This window comes from Geotrypetes seraphini, chromosome 11 (genome assembly GCF_902459505.1).
Source record: "Geotrypetes seraphini chromosome 11, aGeoSer1.1, whole genome shotgun sequence".
Taxonomy (NCBI): Eukaryota; Metazoa; Chordata; class Amphibia; order Gymnophiona; family Dermophiidae; genus Geotrypetes; species Geotrypetes seraphini.
The window spans coordinates 14,008,612-14,030,608 of NC_047094.1; the positions used below are offsets into that span (position 1 = coordinate 14,008,612).

The window sequence follows — 21,997 nt, forward strand, 5'->3', positions numbered from 1 at the left end:
TGAACACAAAACAAAGACATCTGCCATATACATTTCCCAAAGCTAACATATTTTAGTCAATAAATTCCGTTTTTTACCTTTGTTGTCTGGAGACTTATTTTTCCATAAAGTTGGTCCCAGTTTCTTTTTTCCGCTTTCCCATCTTCTGTAAATTCTTCTGTTGCTGTCCATTGGTTCCCCCTACCATGGTCCAGCATTTATCTCTTTCTCATCTTTCGTGCCTGCCCACCAGCCCCATGCCCAACATTTCTCCTTCTATTACCCCTCTCCAACACTATGCCACATCTCTCCCTCCATTCCCTTTACCACTGTCCAATATTCCTCCCTCTTGCATCCCTTTCAATCTGTCCCATTATTCCTTTGCCACATTTCTCACTCTCATCTTTTTCTTCCCTATCACATTCTGTACCTTCCTCCCTACGACCAAAAATTCTCCTCTTTCTTCCATTTGCCGTGTGTACACAACCATCTCTCTTTCCTGCTCATTGACACACCCACACCCAAGTCTCTCTTTCTATTCCCTCCCCCACCTCAGCATCTCTTTCCCTCCCTTCCTCTCTCCCCAGTTCATGACTTCTGTGTCCAAAAATGCACTCCCTTCCACCACTTCATTTGAGTCCAGATAACAGCAGGGGTTGGAGGCAGCCTGCAGCAAGCCATATGTAGCCGACCCAGAAGTCTTCCCCCGAAGTCAGAGCTGACATCGGAGGGAAGGCTTTGCATCAGTCTGGCGGTGGCTGAGGTGTCAGGTGGGAGGGGGTAGATACTGGATGTAGGAGGTGAGAGGAGACAGACTGTAGATAGAAATGGGGAGGGATCAGACACACTATATGAAAGGGGAAAGATAAGACAAGCTGGAATGCCTGGGGAGAGAGAAAAAGACAGATGATGGATGTAAAGAAAAGGAGAGGGGAGGAAGACATTGAATGGAAAGGAGAAGGGGAGGATACGGATGGAAGGGAGGAAAGAGAAAGATGGAGCAGACACTGAATAGAAGGGGGAGAAAGAGAAATGAAGCAGATGCTGGGCTGAAAGGGGGGGAAAGATGGGCAGATGCTGGATGGAAGGGGGAGAAAGAAGGATGATGGATGGGATGACAGAGGGGGCAGAAAGGAGGAAGAGAGGAGACAGATCAGATGCTGGGCGGAAGCAGCAGACAGAGGGGCAGATGCTGGATGGAAAGAGGAGGAGGGGCAGATGCTGGATGGAAAGGGACCTCAGGTCAGCATCTGAATGGCCGTGCAAGTCTACATGGGTCCAAATGGTGCCACACACTGCTAGACCCCTCCCCCCAGTCCACTGTGCTTTCTAGAAGCCAGTATTGTGGTGCAGCCTGGTCCCTGCTAGGTTTTCTCCCCCTAGATTGGGACAGACTGTGCTTTTGCCAGCAGAGGCAGAGTGGTGAGCCTGCGCAGATGCATGCTCAAGGCAGGCAGAAGCCGGAGGTGTCAGGTCAAAAGCGCGCTGGGACAAAGGTGCGCTTTGTCTATGGAACCGAAGCCGGAAGATCTTCTAGGCACACGAGCTGTGCCTGCGTGCCGGTGCTAGACGGGGAGGTGGGTAAATTTAAGTTGTACTGACGGGGGGGGGGGGGGAGGTTGGAGCGAGGGGGCCTTTGCGAGCGGGGGGGGGGGGGGAAGCGATGCCGGTTATTGGGGGGGGGGGTGTGTGCTCGCAAATCGAGTCAACACTCGGTTTGCGAGTCAAAAGTTTGCTGAGTGTTTTGCTCGTCTTGCAAAACACTCGTAAACAGGATTACTCGCAAACCGAGGTTTGACTGTATAAGTGTTCGAGGCTTGTGCGATTAAGGCAGAGCTTACAGGAATGGGGCAAAGACTGGGACAGCAACAAAACTGGTGGGGACGGGACGGGGAAATTGAGCTCCAGTCGGGACGGGGAAAATTTGTCTCTGTGTCATTCTCCAAACTAAAACAAAGACTGCTCTTCACACGCTCTCTCCCTCTCTCCTCCCCAGCTCATCTCCTGCCAATCTCTTTCTTTCAACCCATCTCCATCCTGTAGTCTTTCCCTGCTTCACATACACTTCCTCCTGACACAAACTCTCTCCCTAGCAACTCTATCCACGTATTTTCTTCCCCCAGTGCATATTGTCTCCCAGCCCCATCAGCCCCAGTCTCACCCCAAATCCCATCTCCCAACCACAACCATGCATCCAAGGCAGCTCTTTCATTATTTTTTACTTCCATTTCACCTTCTCTAGAGGATAGCTGCTGCCACCATTGCCTCTGCATCACATACTCTGTTTTCATCTGGCACCAGCACTTCTTTTTTTTAAAAAAAAATCTTTATTAATTTTCAAATATTAACAGTGCAACAAACAGGAATAAGAACATATAACAAGTCAAGAAAAGCACATTCAACATACAGATATTCAAAACAATTATTTTATCCCCCCCACCCATGGATTAATCAATAACACAAATGTATATACTCTTTCAATAACCTACACTTATGTAAAATAATATAATAGTATACTCCCTCCCCCCACCCTCCCAGCACTTCTAGTGAACTGAACTAAACTGAGCTAATCTAAAGCTTAACTTTATATACCGGGTCATCAACCAAAGGAAGCTCAACTCGGTTTGCAAGAATTAAGTAAAAAATGAAGAAAGTAAAAACAAAGGTTTGAAAAGAAGTTAATTTTTGAAATGTTTAGCAAATAGAAAAGTTTTTAGAGATTTACGAAAAGATTGAAAAGGACTGGGGCTCCTCAGAGTTAAGGGAAGTTCATTCCATAGTTGCGGAAGTTCAAAAGCCAAAGATGACTACAGATCTTAACTCCTTTAATTCCTTTTCTGGAAGGAAGGGAGAGTTTAAATTGTTGGATGCCTCTTGCGTAGGAAAATCTGTAGACGTTCCATAATAAACTAAACTAAACTAAACTAAACCAAACCTTAAGTTTATATACCGCATCCTCTCCACGGAAGTGGAGCTCGGCACGTTTTACAAGAACTTAAAATATAAGAAGAGAAAGGAAAAGGTTTACATGAGTTTATATATAGAATGGAAGAGTAAGGGGGAAAATAGAATTACATGTTAGAGAAGAGCCAAGTTTTCAGTTGCTTGCAGAATAGTTGGAGAGAGCCCAGGTTCCGCAACGGGATAGTTGGGTCGTTCCAGAGACCTTTGATTTTGAAGAGAAGAGATTTTCCCAGTTTACCTGCATAGAGAATACCGCGTAGAGAGGGGAAGGATAGTTTATATCTTTGGGCGGGTCTGGTGGAGTCAGGACTTGAGGAGTTAAAGGATAGTGGGATTAGGGGAGGAAGGATGCCGTGAATGATCTTAAAAGCCAGGCAGGAACATTTGAAATGGATTCTGGAAATCACTGGGAGCCAGTGAAGATTGGACAGGAGTGGGGAGACATGAACGAGGGGAATAAAAATGCCATATAAAATTTTAAAAGAGATGCAAGCACATTTGAATTGGATTCCAAGACAGACCAGGAGCCAATGAAAACTCAGGAGCAAAGGGGTCACATGGTCAAATTTACTTTTTCCAAAAATCAACTTCACAGTGGTATTCTGGATTAATTGTAAACTTTGGATACAGATCTTTGTAATGCCAAAGTAAATAACGTTGCAATAATCTAGCCGGGATAATTTGATTGATTGGACCAAAACAGAAAAATGTCGATGATGAAAAAGATGTCTAACCTTCCTCAACATTTGTAAACTAAAAAACCATTTCTTGACCAGAGAATTTATTTGATCCTTAACGGTAAGAGAGGAATCAAAATGGACTCCCAATATCTTGAACTACTATATGTTACTCAAATTATCCCCATGGTCTAGCAAGAACCATGTGAGAGATTGCCCACTAAGCAGTTGAAATTCACTGAGAATAGTGTTAGTAGAAAGCAGATGATTTAATCTGGATTTGGCACTGGCAGCAAACCTCCAAGGAGAGATGGGAATTTATGGAGGTGAGTGTCAGGGGGCTGAACTTAGGGTTGATGTGTGCTGTCATTGTCCCTTGGCCCTTACAATTAAGAATACTTGAGTAAAACAAAACTTCTCATCGACTTGAGCAATAAGATTCCCATGTGTAGAGAGCATACAGATTCTGCTAGTCAGAGACAGTAATCTCTGTGCCTCTACTGTGTGACCTTTGGACTTCTAAAGCTCATGCTATTTCTAGAACCAAGCTTTTTAACCAGTGATGCTCACACCTGCATAAAGTGTGAGAAAAGGTCAAATAGGTGCGGGGAAGAGTCTTGAAATCTGAGGCAATTTATTAAAACTTTCTAGACAGAGTGAAGGCCGTTATTAGGACAGTTAGCAGCTAGCCTTGTTAGTGGCTAATAATAGTAACATATGTAGCTGCCAGTTTTAGAAGGAGGTATGAGGGTTTCGTTGATCAGTTAAAGGGGTACAGGAACCAAAATAGGTTAAGAATCTCTGCTCAGTAATAGCAGTAAGAGAAGACACCATTTGGAAAGGAAATGGAGGATGGACTATAAAACTCCAGTCCGAGGGAAGAGCCATGTCTCTGAATTTCTGTTCCTCTGGCCAATGAAGCATAATTGCAAGGAGAAGCTTCCGACTAACACAGCATAGGGGAAAGAAGGAAGGGGCCTTCAAAATGGCAGATGACATTTAATGCAAGCAAGTGCAAAGTGGGAAAGTGAATGTGGGAAAGAAGAACCAGAACTATAGCTATATAATGCAGGGTTCCACGTTAGGATTCACTGCCAAGGAAAAGGATCTAGGTGTCATCGGTGAGGATGCGTAAAAATTCTCAGCTTAATGTGTGGCGGTGGCTAAGAAAGCAAATAGAATATTTGGAATTATCAGGAAAGGAATGGAAAACAAAGATGAACATGTTATAATGCCCTTGTATCACTCTATGGTAAAGATGTACCTCAAATACTATGTGTAATCCTGGTTGCCATATCTCAAAAAAGATATAGCGGAATTAGAAAAGAAACAGAGAAGGGTGACGAAATGATAAAAGGGATGGGACGACTTCTCTTTGAGGAAAGGCTAAAGTGGCTAGGGCTCTTCAGCTTGGAAAAGAGATGGCTCAGGGATGATATGATAGAGGTCTATAAAATACTGAGTGAAGTAGAAAGGATAGATGTGAATCGCTTGTTCATTCTTTCCAAAAATACTAGGACTAGGGAGCATGCGATGAAGCTCCTAAGTAGTAGATTTAAAACAAACTGAAGAAAATATTTCTTCACACAATTTGTAATTCACTGCCGGAGAATGTGGTGAAATCAGTTAGCTTAGCAGGATTTAAAAAAGGTTAGGATAATTTCCTAAAAGAAAAGTCCATAAGCCATTATTGAGATGGATTGGGGAAATCTACTTCTTATTCCTAGGATAAGCAGCATAAAATCTGTTTTACTACTTGGGATCTAGCTAGGTACTTGGGACCTGGGTTGGCCACTGTTGGAAACAGGATACTGGGCGTGACGGACTTTCCGTCTGTTCCAGTATGGCAATTCTTATGTACTTATGCCTGGGGAGTACTAGCATAGGTTCTGGAGCTGTGTGCTTTCTTTAAGAAGGATTCCATTACTAACAACTAGTGTGGCAGCTGTGGTTTGTCAAACCCCAGGGCAGATTGAAGCTTGTAAAGAGACTCTAACCTCTTTGGAGCCACTGGTACACCAAGTGTGGATTCCCAGTTCTTGAGCAAGGCCTCCTTCATGAGGTTGTGAAGAGGAACCTTCAGGCAGTACTTGGACAACTCTTTGTGGTTGAGTGTCTCTCTGAATTCTGTAGTAGGTTCTATTTCAGACTCCATTTTAATTGGAAGATTCTGCCAATTTGTCTGATAAACTTGAAGGACAAATTGGCAGGAGGCAAAATTTGATCAGGCGGTGAATCTGGAAGACCGATATCAAAGAAATCACCATTGTACTCAGATCTGCAAGAAACTTGACGAGACAAGTCAGAATCACAGTCTTCATCATATTGCCTCACAGATCTGGAATGGTGGTGGGAGGAATGACGGGAGCATCTAGCAGGTCGTCTGGGGAGTAGAGCTGCAACCTCAGGAGAAGCATCAACATGGCTGCCAGAAAGGCCGTCTAGAGGCGCATCAAGAGTTAAGCGATACTCTCAGCCCCCGATGACAATGCAGCTATAGATGCAGGTGATAGGCATGTGTCATCGATGTCATTAAGCATACCTAACAAATGAGCAGGAGTTTGCAGTGTCTCGCTTAACTTGCTTGGACTCAGTCAAGGCCAGGGGCATGCTGACAGGGTTTAGCACAGCGTGTGACTGCAGTAGCCTGGCTAGCCTATTCCACACCAACATAATAATAATAATTTTATTTTTTGTATACCTGTCTATCGACTAAGTTTATTCCCTTCATTATCTTGAATGCTTCAATCATGTCCCCTCTCAGTCTCCTCTTTTTGAAGGAGAAGAGGCCCAGTTTCTTTAATCTCTCACTGTACGGCAACTCCTCCAGCCCCTTTACCATTTTAGTCGCTCTTCTCTGGACCCTTTCGAGTAGTACCGTGTCTTTCTTCATGTGCTGTTTCTAAATCATCCCAAAAATCAAAAAATTATTGGGAGGTGAATGACCCTGAGAGAAAAACAGCTGACATGAGGCAAAGGCCTAACAGGGAACAGCACCCCGTTTAGTAAAACTGGCAAATAAAATAAATATAAGTATTAACGAAAAATAATATGGGAAAGAACAAAACATACACAGAAAATACATGCGGGTAAAAGGCATATGGTAAAAGTGCAGATAATACACGCCTAAGGATGGCATGTGAAAGAAAACCAAAATATGGCTTCGCTGCTCCGTGGAAAACAAAGAACTGATGGTTCTATGAGCAGGCAGCAGGCGGGAAGGCACCCGCGTATGTTTGGTATAGTCTTTTCATCTCTTAAAGTGACAGTTCACTTTAGACGGTCCGCGCCAACATCCGTGCATGATATCACCCCACATGTGCACATGAAGTTTGTCATTTGAGCTACAGACAACTGGTCTTTTTAGGATCCTCTGTACAGCATAATGTTCATAGTAAAATGTTAAAATAAATCAAGATTTAATCATGTTAGCATCTCTAGCTTAATGTTTTCTGTTTTATCTGTAATGTTTGTAGTTTTGTAAGCCGCTCATATAAGCTTTTACTGGATGTGTGGCCTATAAATTTTATAAATAGATAAACAAAATAATAATGCTGCATTAAATGTAAAAATGTCACACTAATCTGAAGGGTTTAAATGTCAGACAAATTTATGCCATTCAAACGCAATTAAATTAACTTTTCTTCAATTAAAAAAGTCCTTTAAGACTGGAAAAGGCTGTTTTCTTAAATTAATAAATATTTCTTATCTGATTAAGTAAAACATAATCACTTTTATTTATTTTTGGTATGGAGCCAACTAATGTGCATTTATTTTTGGAAGTTTTTTAGCCAAAGGCATAAAATCAGTTTTCTGTTTATTTTGCCCCTGCCTTCACCCTGCATATGCCTCGCTGTTAATTTACTGCTTGTACATTTTGCATGACACTAACTATAGAGAACACTGTTTCCTCAGAGGCTCTCTTCTCTTTAATTCATCTGAACTATACTCTGCAAAAGAAGAGCAGAAAGCGACAGAGCACAGAAGAGAGTTCTGGCAGCAGCAACAAATAGACCAAAGTGACAGCTGCAGAACAGAAGACGCAAAACAGAACAAAGCTGACAGAAGCAGCAAAGCACAGCACTAGAGGCAACAGAGCACAGCTCCAGCAGCAGCTGCAAAACAGAACAAAGTGACAGCAGCAAAAGAGCACAGCGTCAGCAGCAACAGAGCACAACTCTAGTAGCAGCATGCCTCGCTATGTCACAGAGTTTGTGCTAGCTTAAAGTGAAGCAGAGGTGGGCAACCTCGGTCCTTGAAGACCACAACCCAGTTGAATTTTCAAGATTTCTCCAATGAATATGCATAAGATCTATTTGCATACAATGGAGGCAGTGCATGTAAATAGATCTCGTGCATTTTCATTGGGGAAATCCTGGGTTGTAATCCTTGGGGACTGAGGTTGCCCACCCCTGAAATAAAGAGACAGCAGGAAATTTCCAGATGTGTGTGTATGTGTGTGGGAGGGGGAGAGAGTAAAGTGGTAAATTTTCATATTCAAAATAAGCCAGGAGACCCATGAAAGAAAAGGTCTTTTTGGGTCAATACTCAAAGGCACATATCGGGATTGCAGCAACTGCTGTCCAGATAAGAGGTTCTTTTCATGTGAAAGGAATTCTATAAGTGCATGCCTGTATTTTCAAGCTGCCACTTACACATGCATGGGCTCTAAGCACTATTCTATAGGGTACCTTTAAGTAGCCTAGGACTAAATTCTATATAGTGCCTGAAAAACCCCATTTAAGCATTTGTCTATAAACAAGGCCTAAAATTAGGCACGGTTTATGGAACAGCGCTTATGCCCGGGAGCCGTGCCTAACTTTAGGCATACCTATTTGCACTAACGGAAATGTGGTACAAATCTTCATGCCTAAGGTTAGGCGTGGATGTCTCTTATTCTATAATTACATGTGTAAACATGGGGAACATCCCTGATCCGTCCATGATGCTCCCATCTCTGCATCCCCTTTTTAGTGCCATGCGTATAATTAACGCTCATATATTCCACAGACTTATTTAAATCTTTTCATTTAAACCTTCAGTAAATCTTCCCAGGACCTCAGTGGTACAACTCAGGGCTCAAATACTTTCACAGCCCTAAGGCTTTATGTACCAAATCGTCACTGGCCCTCTCATAAATATATTTCTTTTCTGTATCTTTATGTATCCTAAAGGCTCTTCCATTAAAGTTAAATATATACAACACTTTTCTTTAGATACATTGTATCGCTCAGTCAGGGATCCTATAGTACATGTTTTGCTTAATGCTTCCTCAAGGACATACCCCGCTATCAACATCCGGTTCTCTTCTAAGGCTTCCTTTTAGAAATGTATCTAAAGATAAGTGTTGTATATATTTAACTTTACTGGAAGATATGGAAAAGAAATATATTTATGAGAGGACCAGTGACGATTTGGTACATAAAGCCTTAGGGCTGTGAAAGTATTTGAGCCCTGAGTTGTACCACTGAGGTCCTGGGAAGATTTATTGAAGGATTAAATGAAAAGATTTAAATAAGTCTGTGGAATATATGAGCGTTACTACTGAATGCCCTCAGGCTAAAGGACTATTTGCCGGCCTTTGCTGTGAAATGCGTAAAATTAAGGCACGGATCCTGCACTTTAGTTTATACACACAGATTTCAATTAAATTCAATTAGTGTTGATAATTGCTTGTTAAGAAACCATTAATCAGTACTAATTGTTTAATTAAGTTGCATGTACAAATTGGGCACATGCCCAATTTTATGCATGCAGCTCAAAGCACTGTGTATAGAATATGGTGGATAAGGCCTAAGTGTATAGGGGTCACACACTTGCCTTTCACTTAGTGCACCGCTTATGGCACACTGCTTGCTACACGTAGGCATCCCCATTAATGCCTGCTCTAGAGCTGCTGGGAATGAAGGCATCGACATTAGCATTCTATAATGGAATCTATAGAATCGACTCTTCCTTTGCTGCATCAGGGCACCTACATCTAAGTTCTTCTTTATAGACCTGCCACCATATTGCCTCTCAATATCCTGAAATACTAGCTATGCTCGGCTAGAGGAAGCACAGCACTGCTCATCTGACAGTCCTTTGGCAATGACAGAAAAGGAAAGCACAGCTTTCTCCTCACACTGTTGCCATTTTCCTGCCTCTGTGGTAGCCGACCTTTGTGCCCCAGAAATAGAGCAGTACTTGTGTTTCTCCTGCAGTACTGCCATAGTGAACATAAGAAGTGTCGCTGCTGGGTCAGACCAGTGGTCCATCGTGCCCAGCAGTCCGCTCAAGCGGCGGCCCTTTTGATCAAAGACCAGTGCACTAACTGAGACTAGCCCTACCAGCGTACATCCTTGTTCAGTAGAAACTTGTCTAACTTTGTCTTTTGAAAACCTGGCTGTTTTCAAAAATGTAATATTCACTCCATCTTTGGCATCCTATGCCCGCCACATACTCCTCTCACTATATCCCTTAACCTTCATTGGCGTTCCTCTCTCTTCCAACTCTTGTAAACCGTGCCGAGCTCTGCGATTGTAGAGAGGAGGCGGTATATAAACCTAAGGTTTAGTTTAATCTTGAATCCCTGGAGGATGTTTCCCCCTATGACAGCCTCCAGGAGAGCGCTCCAGCTTTCTACCACTCTCTGGGTGAAGAAGAACTTCCTTACGTTTGTACGGAATCTATCCCCTTTCAACTTTAGAGAGTGCCCTCTCGTTCCCTCTACCTTGGAGAGGGTGAACAACCTGTCCTTATCTACTAAGTCTATTCCCTTCAGTATCAGATGGAATTTTTCCTGGATTTATTTAGGTCGATTTAACTGAGTCTAGCCTTACCTGCGTGCTTTCTAGCTCAGCAGGAACTTGTCTAACTTTGTCTTGAATCCCTGGAGGGTGTTTTCCCCTATGACAGAAGAGCATTCCAGTTCTCTACCACTCTCTGGGTGAAGAAGAACTTCCTTATGTTTGTACTGAATCTATCCCCTTTTAACTTTAGAGAGTGCCCTCTTGTTCTCTCTACCTTGGAGAGGGTGAACAACCTGTCCTTATCTATTAAGTCTATTCCCTTCATTATCTTGAATGTTTCAATCATATCCCCTCTCAATCTCCTCTGTTCGAGGGAGAAGAGGCCCAGTTTCTCTAATCTTTCGCTGTACGGCAGCTCCTCCAACCCCTTAACCATCTTAGTCGCTCTTCTCTGGACACTCCCGAGTACTACCATGTCCTTCTTCGTGTACGGCAACCAGTGCTGTACGCAGTACTCTAGGTGTGGGCGCACAACAGTGACTCTGCACAGATAAAAGTCTGACAAAGAAAATCAACAGTGTCAGAAACAAAAGCCTTTCCGGGGCAGCCTTTTGTTTCAGATCAAGACCAATGAAGTACCGATACAGGCAACTGGTAATCAAACTTTCTGAAGCAAGCAAGTTTTTCTCTTACGGGAAAGGTCCAAAGCATAAGAAAAACCAAATCCTTTATGAAAATGGTAGAAGGGCCCACAGGTGTTATACTCCTAAAATCTTTTTTCTTTTTTTTGGAAAGTAAGAAAACCCCTCTAGGCTGCTACTGCTACTTCTTCTTCTTCATCTGACAAAAGGCCCTGCTGCTCTAGCTCTCTCCGCCATGCTTGTCTCTGCCAGGACACGCTTTAGCTGGGACAGAATATGCAGCAGATGGAACAGAACACGCTTTTAACCCGTGGGTTAAAACCACGGGCTCGCACTGAAGGGCGGCAGGTAGCAGGAGAGTCGGCAGGGACGTGAGCGACTGGTCCTCAGCAATCACTTCTTTATGGATCGGCCAGCCCAATCGGTGTTCCATCTTCTTTTTAGTGAATCGCTGCCTTCCTACATTGCATGCCATCTCCCCTCATTTGCATGTGCCGATTGGAAAGGGCAGGAGGTTAGTGAATCGGGTCGGGGAACGCCTGCAAAGTGGTTGGGACACGATCGGTGAGCTTTGTGAATCTAGCCCTGTGTTTCATTGCTTTTCAGGCTATAGCTCCAATGAATGTTAATAGTATCTTTCTTTGTGATCTAATTATGTAAACTGAATCGAGCTCCTATTTTTAGGAGATGATTCGGTATATAAGACTTTACATTCGATTTGTGTTACATACCCCAAATGTTGGATGGAATAATTTGTGAGCTGTTTTGTGGCAAGGTAGGCTTCAATGCCAGGAATAACAAGTACAGGCATAGACTGGGCACAGGGCAAGAGCACACTTATGCATCTTATCCGTCTGAAATATCTAGGATTATTCTGTCAGAGAAAGGAAGAATGTGGTGATATTTTCCAAATGTTTTCCTACATTCATGTCCAGTTCTGATAAACTTCAATCAGCTAGCAGTATCTTAAAGTGTGTTCTGTCTGGTTATCTCCCACAGGAACATTTACAGAGATTTTTTCCCACTGATTAAAGCCTCTCTGTTTATATTAGCTGCTTTCGTTGACTGGGAAATTTTAACAAGCTCACACTGTCAAGTTTGATGGGATTTAATAGTCAGTATAACTCACCACGAGTCAGTAAATGTTGAATCATTAGATGCCGGCAGTGCTTTTAGATCTGACCCTTATCTTGTCTGAGCTGCCTAGAATTAACCTCGATTTACTCTTTTTAATGAATTTTAGAACACATGACAGTTTTGGCAAATCTCACCCTTTGGTGGGTGAGTTCTATTTCTGAATGTGACAGTGAGAGAAAGAAATGACACTAATCCCAAACACTCTCAAATTCAGCTCCAGACAATGAAATCAGTATGCTTTATGGTAAATATAAATATATATATATATATCTTAAAAATGGGCACTAATCCGCAGAATATCCAACAGCTCAGTACATCAGACTCATAGTTAGGAAGCTTTCAAACGGCTTGAAACTGCAGCTTTAATATAATTCTTGAATGAGGAAACTACAAAGACTCAAAGTATTAACTCGGTTCAGAGAAGACCATTAAGTTTATAATCCACTTCAAAGTGCCGTAGTCGGAGCAACTGCACTAATCCAGACAATGTGAAAAGCAATGCACAGTCCCAAACGAGTTGGTTCCTTTTTGATTCCCAAAAGAGATAAATCTCCAGTTCAGCGCATATCAATTAAAATCCTGATAATTCAAATAACTATCGATACCCCCAACTCTCTGGCAAGTGATCCAACTTCTTAAAAATGCAACACATATTAATGAATGGAAAACCTTGCTGGAGTTAAGTCTGTGCAGATTTTAGCAAAAGAAATATTTGATCACGATAGGGGTAATTCTGTGAAGAGCTGCTGGATGAAGGTGCGTGTATGTAAATGACAATATTCTAGTCATTCATGCATATATGTAAACATACATGCATGCAAATGACAATTATCTGTCTATGCATAATATTGAGAATTCTAGCATATACGTGCGCAGGTGCGCCTTTACACATCTATGTCAGTATGCTGCCTAAGTGCTACCGTGTTTCCCCGAAAATAAGACCTAGCCCAAAAATAAGCCCTAGCATGATTTTTAAAGATGCTCCTAATATATAAGACCTTCCTCTTCCACCAATTGGGCCGTTAAAAACTGCCTCCTCAATATACTTCTTCTAGTACTCTTCGCTATGACCAGTCTGGTCTCTAGAATAAGCTCTGTTATCGTCTACTGTAACCTATTTGTTGTCATGACTAGTCTGTCTTCAAACGATTGTGAATGTCTACTTGTAACCCGTTCTGAGCTTCTGGGAGAACGGGATAGAAATCAAAATAAATAAATAAATTTGCCCTCCCCCAAAATAAGCCCTAGTTACAATCGACTGATGACATCATCAGTGATGTGGCAGAGGGAAGGGCCAAGAAGCAGTCCATTCAGAGCGCTGCTGCCGCTACTGTTTTTGGAGTCCTCGGAGCGGAGATATGTCGGTCTCACGATGGGAGGGTCGGTGGGGTTCTGCTGCACAGGGGGATGGGAGGGAGGGATAGAAAGATACTGCACAAGGGGATGGGTGAGAGGAAGGATAGATGCTGCACATTAGGGGGAGGGGGAGAAAGGAAAGAGGAAGAATTGGGGTGGAGGAGAGGAAGGGAGAGATGATTGTTGTACATGAATAAAAATAAGCTATTCCCCCAAAATAAGCCCTAATGCATTTTTTGGCCCCAAAATGAATTTAAGACACTATCTTATTTTTGGAGAAACACTGTATTCTGTAAATATGTGGAAGGAAGAAATGCAGTAGGGGCAACCAAGGAGATCTGGTTTTCTATCATGACAAAACTGCTCTTCCTTCTACATTCCTGTGAGCAATTTTTGTTCCTATTTTTTTGTTTGTTTAAATATTTTTATTATCTAATTCAAAAGCCAAATTATAAAATCAACTAAATAAAATTTACAATACGAAAACCATATGATTAACTTCTAGTTGGTCTATATAAATACTAATGACGAGGGCAATTTTCATATTTTCAGGAATGCTTGTAGACCTCTGGGTGCCTTGAAAATACAGGTGGCGTGGAGGCAGGATAATTCTGTATCACCTGAACAGGAGCAGACCCAAAGCACACGAGCTCCGCTCACTTTTTCCGAGTGAAGTGCGGGCAATTTTCTGCCACATATCTTTTTACTTTTGCCTCCTAAAGATCAAGACCTTATATACAAGGGTGGTTTGAAAAGTTTGATTAAAAAAACCAAGTTCAACAAATATTTTAAAAAAGTTATATTTCTCAACATATTTTCCATCATGGCCTGTACACTTAGTCCAGCCATCCTCGTATATGCCTACATGACAAAGATTACAAGTTTACAAATTCATTTTATTGAATATACAGCTATTAAGACCAAGTTAATTCAGTGATGTACATAATAAAACAAATAAAATATCCCCATAAAGGAACTACATCAATAAAAGAACAGACCTACTCCATAACAAACATACCCTAAGATAAAAAAAAAAAAAAAATACAATTAACAAAGATACACGTATTCTCTGCCTCTAACGGATTTTGCATTCATACTCTTGTCACCAAGTCATACTTCTTGTAATTGAGCTCCAAAAGGAGACTACAAAAAAATAAGCTTTCAGATGCCTTCTAAAGTGAACCATAGACAATTCTTCTCTTAAATCCTGGGGCAGACCATGTCACAAAGTTGGGACTAAATAGAAAAATGACGCCTTGTGAGTACCAAGCAAAAAACAACACTGGCTAGACAACTACATCAATGGAGCTAGACTGACCTACGACGCTTTTAGAAAAGTCATAAAAACTGCCTTATTCGACAGATATATCACCTAAACCAGTGGTCTCAAACTCAAACCCTTTGCAGGGTCACATTTTGGATTTGTAGGTACTTGGAGGGCCTCAGAAAAAAGAGTTAATGTCTTATTAAAGAAATGACAATTTTGCATGAGGTAAAACTCTTTACAGTTGATAAATCTTTCCTTTTGCCTAAGTCATAATAATAATATTGTCATTTATAGCTAAAGAGACATATGATCAAGAAACGGTTTGATTTTACTTTTGTGATTATGATAAACATACCGAGGGCCTCAAATTAGTACCTGGAGGGCTGCAAGTTTGAGACCACTGCTATAGGCTAAGGCTCTTTACACCTGCATTGTGATGTCATAGAACTTTATGGTTATAGAAACATACTAACATGATGGCAGATAAAGGCCAAATGACCAATCCTCAGCATCCACTATCTTCTCCTCTCCCTATTGGCTAAGGCTCTTAACATTTGCATCTCCTCTTCCTATAGGCCAGTGGTCTCCAACTCCAACCCTTAGCAGGGCCACATTTGGGATTTGTAGGTCCTTGGATGGCCTCCGAAAAAAATAGTTAATGTCTTATTAAAGAAATGACAATTTTGCATGAGGTAAAACTCTTTATAGTTATAAATCTTCCCTTTTGGCTAAGTCTTAATAATAATATTGTCATTTATAGCTAAAGAGACATATGATCAAGAAACGGTTTTATTTTACTTTTGTGATTATGATAAACATACTGAGGGCCTCAAAATAGTACCTGGCAGGCAACATGTGGCCCCTGGGCCACGAGTTTGAGACCACTGACCTAAACAGTAACTACACCAAACACTAAATCCAATTTCTATTATTTCTAATATGTCCACTCCTGCGTATAAGTCTGAAATTCTTAACAAACTGTATATTGTAATTCGCTGCTTTTTAAGGTTCTGCATACTGTAATCCACTGACTATCTGCATATTATAAACGCTAATACAGCTTAGTAAAAGGAGCCCTAAATGTTCAGTGCAGGTGGAAAATTAGGTAGCTCCTTTAGAGAAAGGGCCACTCCCCTGCCGGCCACTCACACCTCAAAATTTACCATTTAACCCACAGCTGTGCTAGAGGTCTGCACGGGAACGGGGACCGCGGGAATCCCCCCTAACCCACAGGACTCCCATGGGGACCCCCCTCTGGCCCACAGGACTCCCACGGGGACCCCCCTCTGGCCCACGGGACTCCCACGGGGATGGAAGGCTTTGGAAGCAGGGTACGTCCATATAATATAATGGACACGTCAGCCTTAGTAAAAGAGAGGGTTTATAAGTTAATTACCTGAACAGAAAACAAAAAAAGGGTTCCACCAAAGAGATTCCACAAGGAAAACAGCAGCGCAAACAAAAAAGAAACTGTGGAATTGATGATCCTGTCAGAAGTAATTGCTGCTTTTTATGGGGACGGGCGGGGATGGAGGTAATTCCTTGCGGGGATGGGTGGGGACGGAGAGGATCCTGACGGGGACGGGCGGGGATGGGATTTTTGTCCCCGTGCAACTCTCTAAGCTGCACGAGTTCTCACTGCTGCAGACATAGCAGAGAACGCAGAACGAATAGGATGGAGTCCTAGCATGGCAGCCTCACTCAAGTCTGGTTTTCTCGTTACACATGATAAACCATGGTCAGATTTAGCAATCTGCCAGGCCTGAACTAATTTCCCAAGGTTGACATTGAGTCACAGGTTTGAAAGGTCACTTCCTCTCTGAGAAAGAAGGTCAAAATGGCCTATATTGGTTTCTTCACAGACCTCAGTTTCTTAATGTGTTTTACTAAGGCTACCCTATGATGCTTGGCAGTCAGCACTGCCAGAGCTCTTCAATGCCGAACAAGTAAACATTATTGCCGTTAATGGAACCTCAGCATGTGTGGCTTCCTAGAAAATAGGGGTAAAAAAAATCTGTCATTTCAGTAGCAGACAGAACAATGATGAATTAATCCTACACACATCAATGTTTAAAGCATCACATCACTATCTTATAAAGTCCAACTTCTTGAAATTGAGATTTAAACATGAAATTTCCCATTGCTAATAACTGGAGAATTTCTCTGTGTTTACGGGAATTTTTATTTTGACGAACCAGGCTAAGGGCACTCCTTGTTTCAAAACATACCTTTACGGGGCAATTTTCAAAGCCATTTTCATAGGTCAAACAGAGTTTTACTTGTGAAAATTGGCTATTTGATAACTTCCAACCTGTGTGTAAGTAAAGTATGTGCTCCTCTGCAACACGTGGAAGTAGAAACTGTAACGTGTACTGTTGTATTTTCAAAAGTATACACATTTCTTGGAACACTGTACCCTTAGAAGAAGCAGGTGAAAGTATGTGCGGGTACATTTTATTTACTTAAAAGCACTTAACCCGTACAATCTACTGTTCTTGGGGGGGAACAAATTTCCTCTAGCAATTTTCAAACTGAAAGTAAGCCTACATTTTCCTGTTGAAAGCTGATATAAATTAGTAAGCATTTTGCTGTTACATACCTACATTTGTATGTACAAGCTAGATGGCCTTTTATAAATTTTGTGAGGGAACCAAGTGTGAAGTATAACATTTTACAAATTCAAATGGACTCCAATAACATGGCCAGGGCCACACAGACAGATGGCATCTAGAGCAGTGTTCTTCAACCTTTTTACACCTATGGACCGGCGGAAATAAAATAATTATTTCGTGGACCGGCAAACTACTAAGACTGAAATTTTTTTTTTAAAACCATCGCCGCCCCGTCCCCGCAAGCTCGGTCCCACAAACCATCTGATCCCATCCGCACAAGCCTCAAATAGTTATAATTTTATATTGAACATATTTTATTAAAGTATAAAAAGAAACAATATTCTATACAATTGTCATTTTATAAATACAAATAATACAGGGCAAAATCAACAAAACCCCTGTCTCCCCTCCCCTTCACATATATCCCCTCTACTATCAAGAAAACTGAATAAGCCAAATTATTACAGAATGCTACACAAATATCAAGTAACAGAATACCACAGTCACACATGACAGGAATGGTGTTAGGGGAGTGGAACTAGGGCAACTGCCCCCTGGTCAGAGAGAGCCCTAAGCCAGCTGGAAGCTAAAGAAGCACTGCCTGGGCTTTGCACTCCCCAATTATGTCTAGCAAGATACATATTTCAAATCTGATATATTTGAATCACAAGATAGAAATAAAATTATTTTTTCTACCTTTGTCGTCTCTGATTTCTGCTTTCATTGCCTTTTCACTCTCTTCCAGCCAGTGTCTGCCCTAAGAACATAAGAATTGCCACTGCTGGGTCAGACCAGAGGTCCATCATGACCAGCAGTCCGCTCACGCGGCAGCCCTGTGGTCTAAGACCAGCACCCTAACGGAGACTAGCCCTATCAGCGCACGTTCTTGTTCAGGAACTTGTCTAACTTTGTCTTGAATCCTTGGAGGGTGTTTTCCCCTATAACAGCCTCTGGAAGAGCATTCCAGCTTTCTACCACAGAACTTCCTTACGTTTGTATGGAATCTATCCCCTTTCAACTTTAGAGAGTGCCCTCTCGTTCTCCCTGCCTTAGCTACTAAGTCTATTCCCTTCAGTACCTTGAATGTTTCTATCATGTCCCCTCTCAATCTCCTCTGCTCAAGGGAGAAGAGGCCCAGTTTCTCTAATCTTTCGCTTACGGCAACTCCTCCAGTCCCTTAACCATTTTAGTTGCTCTTCTCTGGATCCTTTCGAGTAGTACCGTGTCCTTCTTCAAGTACCAGTGCTGGACGCAGTACTCCAGGTGAGGGCGTACCATGGCCCGGTACAGCAGCATGATAACCTTCTCTGTCTCTTCAGTCCAGCATCTGCCCCTTCCATTCACTGTCTGTCTTTCCCTGCCATCTCTCCTCCTGCCCCCCCCACCCCCCAATTTGGTCTAGCATCCATCATCTTCCTTCTGTTCCCCTCATGGTCTGGCATCTCTATCCTTCCCTCCCCCCTGTGGTTTTTAGCATATCTCTCTTCTCATTTCCTCCACTCAGATCTGATCATTCTCTGCTCTCTCTTCCCTTTTCTTCTCTGGTCTTCCTTCTCTATTTTCTGCCTCCATCTAAATTAAATTCTTTCTTACTATTTAGTCCCGTTTCCCTCTTTTCACTGTGTCTACACACAGCTTGTCACCCCTTTCCCTCACCCCTCCATTATCTTACTATTTTCTTCCCCCTTTATTTATCTCCTCCTTCCATCCAGTATGTGTTCTTTCCCCACTTCCATTCAGCATCTGCTCTCCCCTCTCAACTGCCATCCATCTGCCTTCTGCTCTCTCTCCCTTCTTCTCACTTCCATCATATGTCCCCTTCTCTCTCTCTCTCATCTCCTCCATTCCATCATCTGCCCCTTCTCTCTCTCTCTCCCCCCCCAACTTCCATCATCTGCCACCCTTCCCCTCACCTTTGTGGGTCACTTTCTTTCCCCTGAGGGTGGCTCATGTCACAGGGGAAGCTTTGGCCGAGCAGAACCGCTTGATTGACAGTGGAACTTACTTGATTGATGTCGATGCTGGGGCCCGTTGCCGTTTGAAGGAAAAAAAAAAAAAAGGTGGAAAAAAGGGACCTGCAAAGGCGAGAGGAAGGGAAACCTCCAGGACAGCTGCTCTTTGCCCTCCTTCAGCGGCCCAAGAGTTCAGACCAGCAGCGGCAGCTCTGTATGCTTTTAACTTCGGCACAGAGCTGCCCCTAATCAATAGTTTAGCGCGGTTTCATGAGGCAGCCTCGGGGCCTTTGATAGCCGGCCCGCTTCGATGATGCGATGTGGGCCGGCCTAGCAAAGGCCCCGAGGCTGCCTTATGAAACCGCGCTAAACTATTGATTAGGGGCAGCTCTGTGCCGAAGTTAAAAGCATACAGAGCTGCCGCTGCTGGTCTGGAGGTGCGGAGACAAGGCAGGAGGCAAACGCGGTGGAAGGCAGGAGTCCCGGCGAAGGCAGGAGTCCCGGCACAGCGACTGCAACAGGAAGTTGCAAGTCAGCTGACGCCGGCCTTTCGTTGCGGCGGGGACCGAATCCTTCGCGGACTGGCAAGATTTTGTTTGCGGACCGGCACCGGTCCGCGGACCGGCGGTTGAAGAACTGTGATCTAGAGGACCCCCATCATTTTTCCAAATAACCCAAAACAAATGTACAATTATTAAAAATTCTTCTTATTATTGACAGGATGCTACAAAACCTAGATGATCCCTATTTTCAAAATGATGTCACTCAGAAAGTGACCAATAAGATCCGATGTAGCAAAATGGCATTTAGCAAAGAAAATAAAGTTGCAATTAAATTTTGAGACAAAATAAGGCACATGATAAACACTGTGTATAATGTCCCCTGGATTCTATTAAGGGTGTCAAAATTTGTGTGTCCAGCTTTGGGTGCAATCCCGAGATGTGCGTAGAACTAAATTGGAGCGCAAGTACTAACTGGGCACTATCAATTACTGATGTTAACTGGCACCAGCTAGAGCACTGTGTGCCCAAAAGGGGGCGTGGCCATGGGAGGAACATAGGTTGATCAGGGGTGTTCCAGAAATTTGTGTGCAGTGTCAGAGAATACTCTAGATTAGAGGTCTGCATGGGAACGGGAATCGCGGGAATCCCGCGGGTCCTGCGGGGTTCCCCTCTAACCCACGGGACTCCCACAGGGACCCCCCTCTGGCCCACGGGACTCCCACAGGGATGGAAAGTAATTCCTTACGGGGATGGGTGGGGACAGAGAGGATCCTGGCGGGGATGGGTGGGGACGGAGAGGATCCTGGCGGGGATGGGTTGGGACGATCATGATGGGGACGGGTGGGGACGGAGAGGATCCTGATGGGGGCGGGTGGGGATGGAGAGGATCCTGGCGGGGACGGGTGGGGACGGAGAGGATCCTGGCAGGGACGGAGAGAATCCTGGCGGGAACGGGTGGGGATGGAGAGGATCCTGGCGGGGATGGGTGGGATTTCTGTCCCCGTGCAACTCTCTACTCTGGATGCGTGCAAAAATTGGGTACCAGGAATTACCCCAGGTTTTCAACAGGCCCAAATTTGGGTACAGAATTCGCGCTAGGCATTATTTTATAAAGGACACTCAACCCAGAGTGCCCTTTAGAAAATAACGCTGGGTGCTTTTTGCTGAATCTGATCCTATATGTGCAGGCATTTCCAGGGGTGGAAAGGAAGTGGAGTGGGGGCAGGTTAGGCACTTGATAAAATACACGCGTACGCACCTGTTCCTTATTTTCCAGTCAATACATGAACACAATTACACAGAAGATCTGCTTTCCTTGGGGTAATTTATAAAGGCATCTAGGCACAGCAGGACATTAGAAATGCATGTAAAATAGCAGCATAGTTGACGGCAGATAAAGACCTGCGTGGTCCATCCAGTCTGCCCAACAGTCACACTCATCACCAAGGCAATGCTGAACCCACAATCTTGTAATTATTCATTTTACTTGCTAAGTTCCTCTATAAGATATCCTCCCCTCCCCCCAGATGATATGAATGTGGCATAAATATGCATCTGTCTTGCCATATATAGGACACAGACCATAGAAGTCCATCCAACCATGACCCCATTGTGCTGGAGTCACCGTCAAAGCTAACTCCAACCCATCTTGATCTGTCTTGCCACATACAAGACAAAGACCATAGTCAAGAAATCCTTGAAGACAAAATAACACCACAAGACTCTTCCCAATTCTCTGAAACAACTCGCTCTTCTCTTCAATTCCTCTGGAAATGGCCAGATAACTTCTTTTGTAATCCGCCTTGAACCGCAAGGTATTGGCGGAATAGAAATCACTAATATAATGTAATGTAGTCTGTCCTGCATCAGCTTCACTTCCCCTACAGTGGAGGGACAAAGTTGGTGGTCTCTATTCAGTAATTTTGAAATCAAAGCCCTTCATGGTTCATATTATCATTTGTCTGTACCCATTGGCAGATCATAAAGGATCATATGACTCAATTTCAATGAACCCAAGAGCCATATTCATACTTTGAATGAAACTGACCTTGTACATCTCATTCTCTTCCTTGTAGCGAATGGTGAATGACTGATGTAATCCTGATGCAAAGCTCTAGATGGGAATTGTGTGTAATCTTTATTCTATCGTGAACAGTACTGGTTGAAGACTATACATCC

At 43.1% G+C, this 21,997-nt stretch overlaps 1 protein-coding gene across 2 annotated transcripts in view; it reads right to left on the reverse strand.

Annotated features, from left to right (window-relative positions):
* SDK1 (sidekick cell adhesion molecule 1) overlaps nt 1–21,997 on the reverse strand; it is a 1,012,418-nt gene that overhangs the window by 155,991 nt on the left and 834,430 nt on the right. The window lies entirely within an intron of this gene.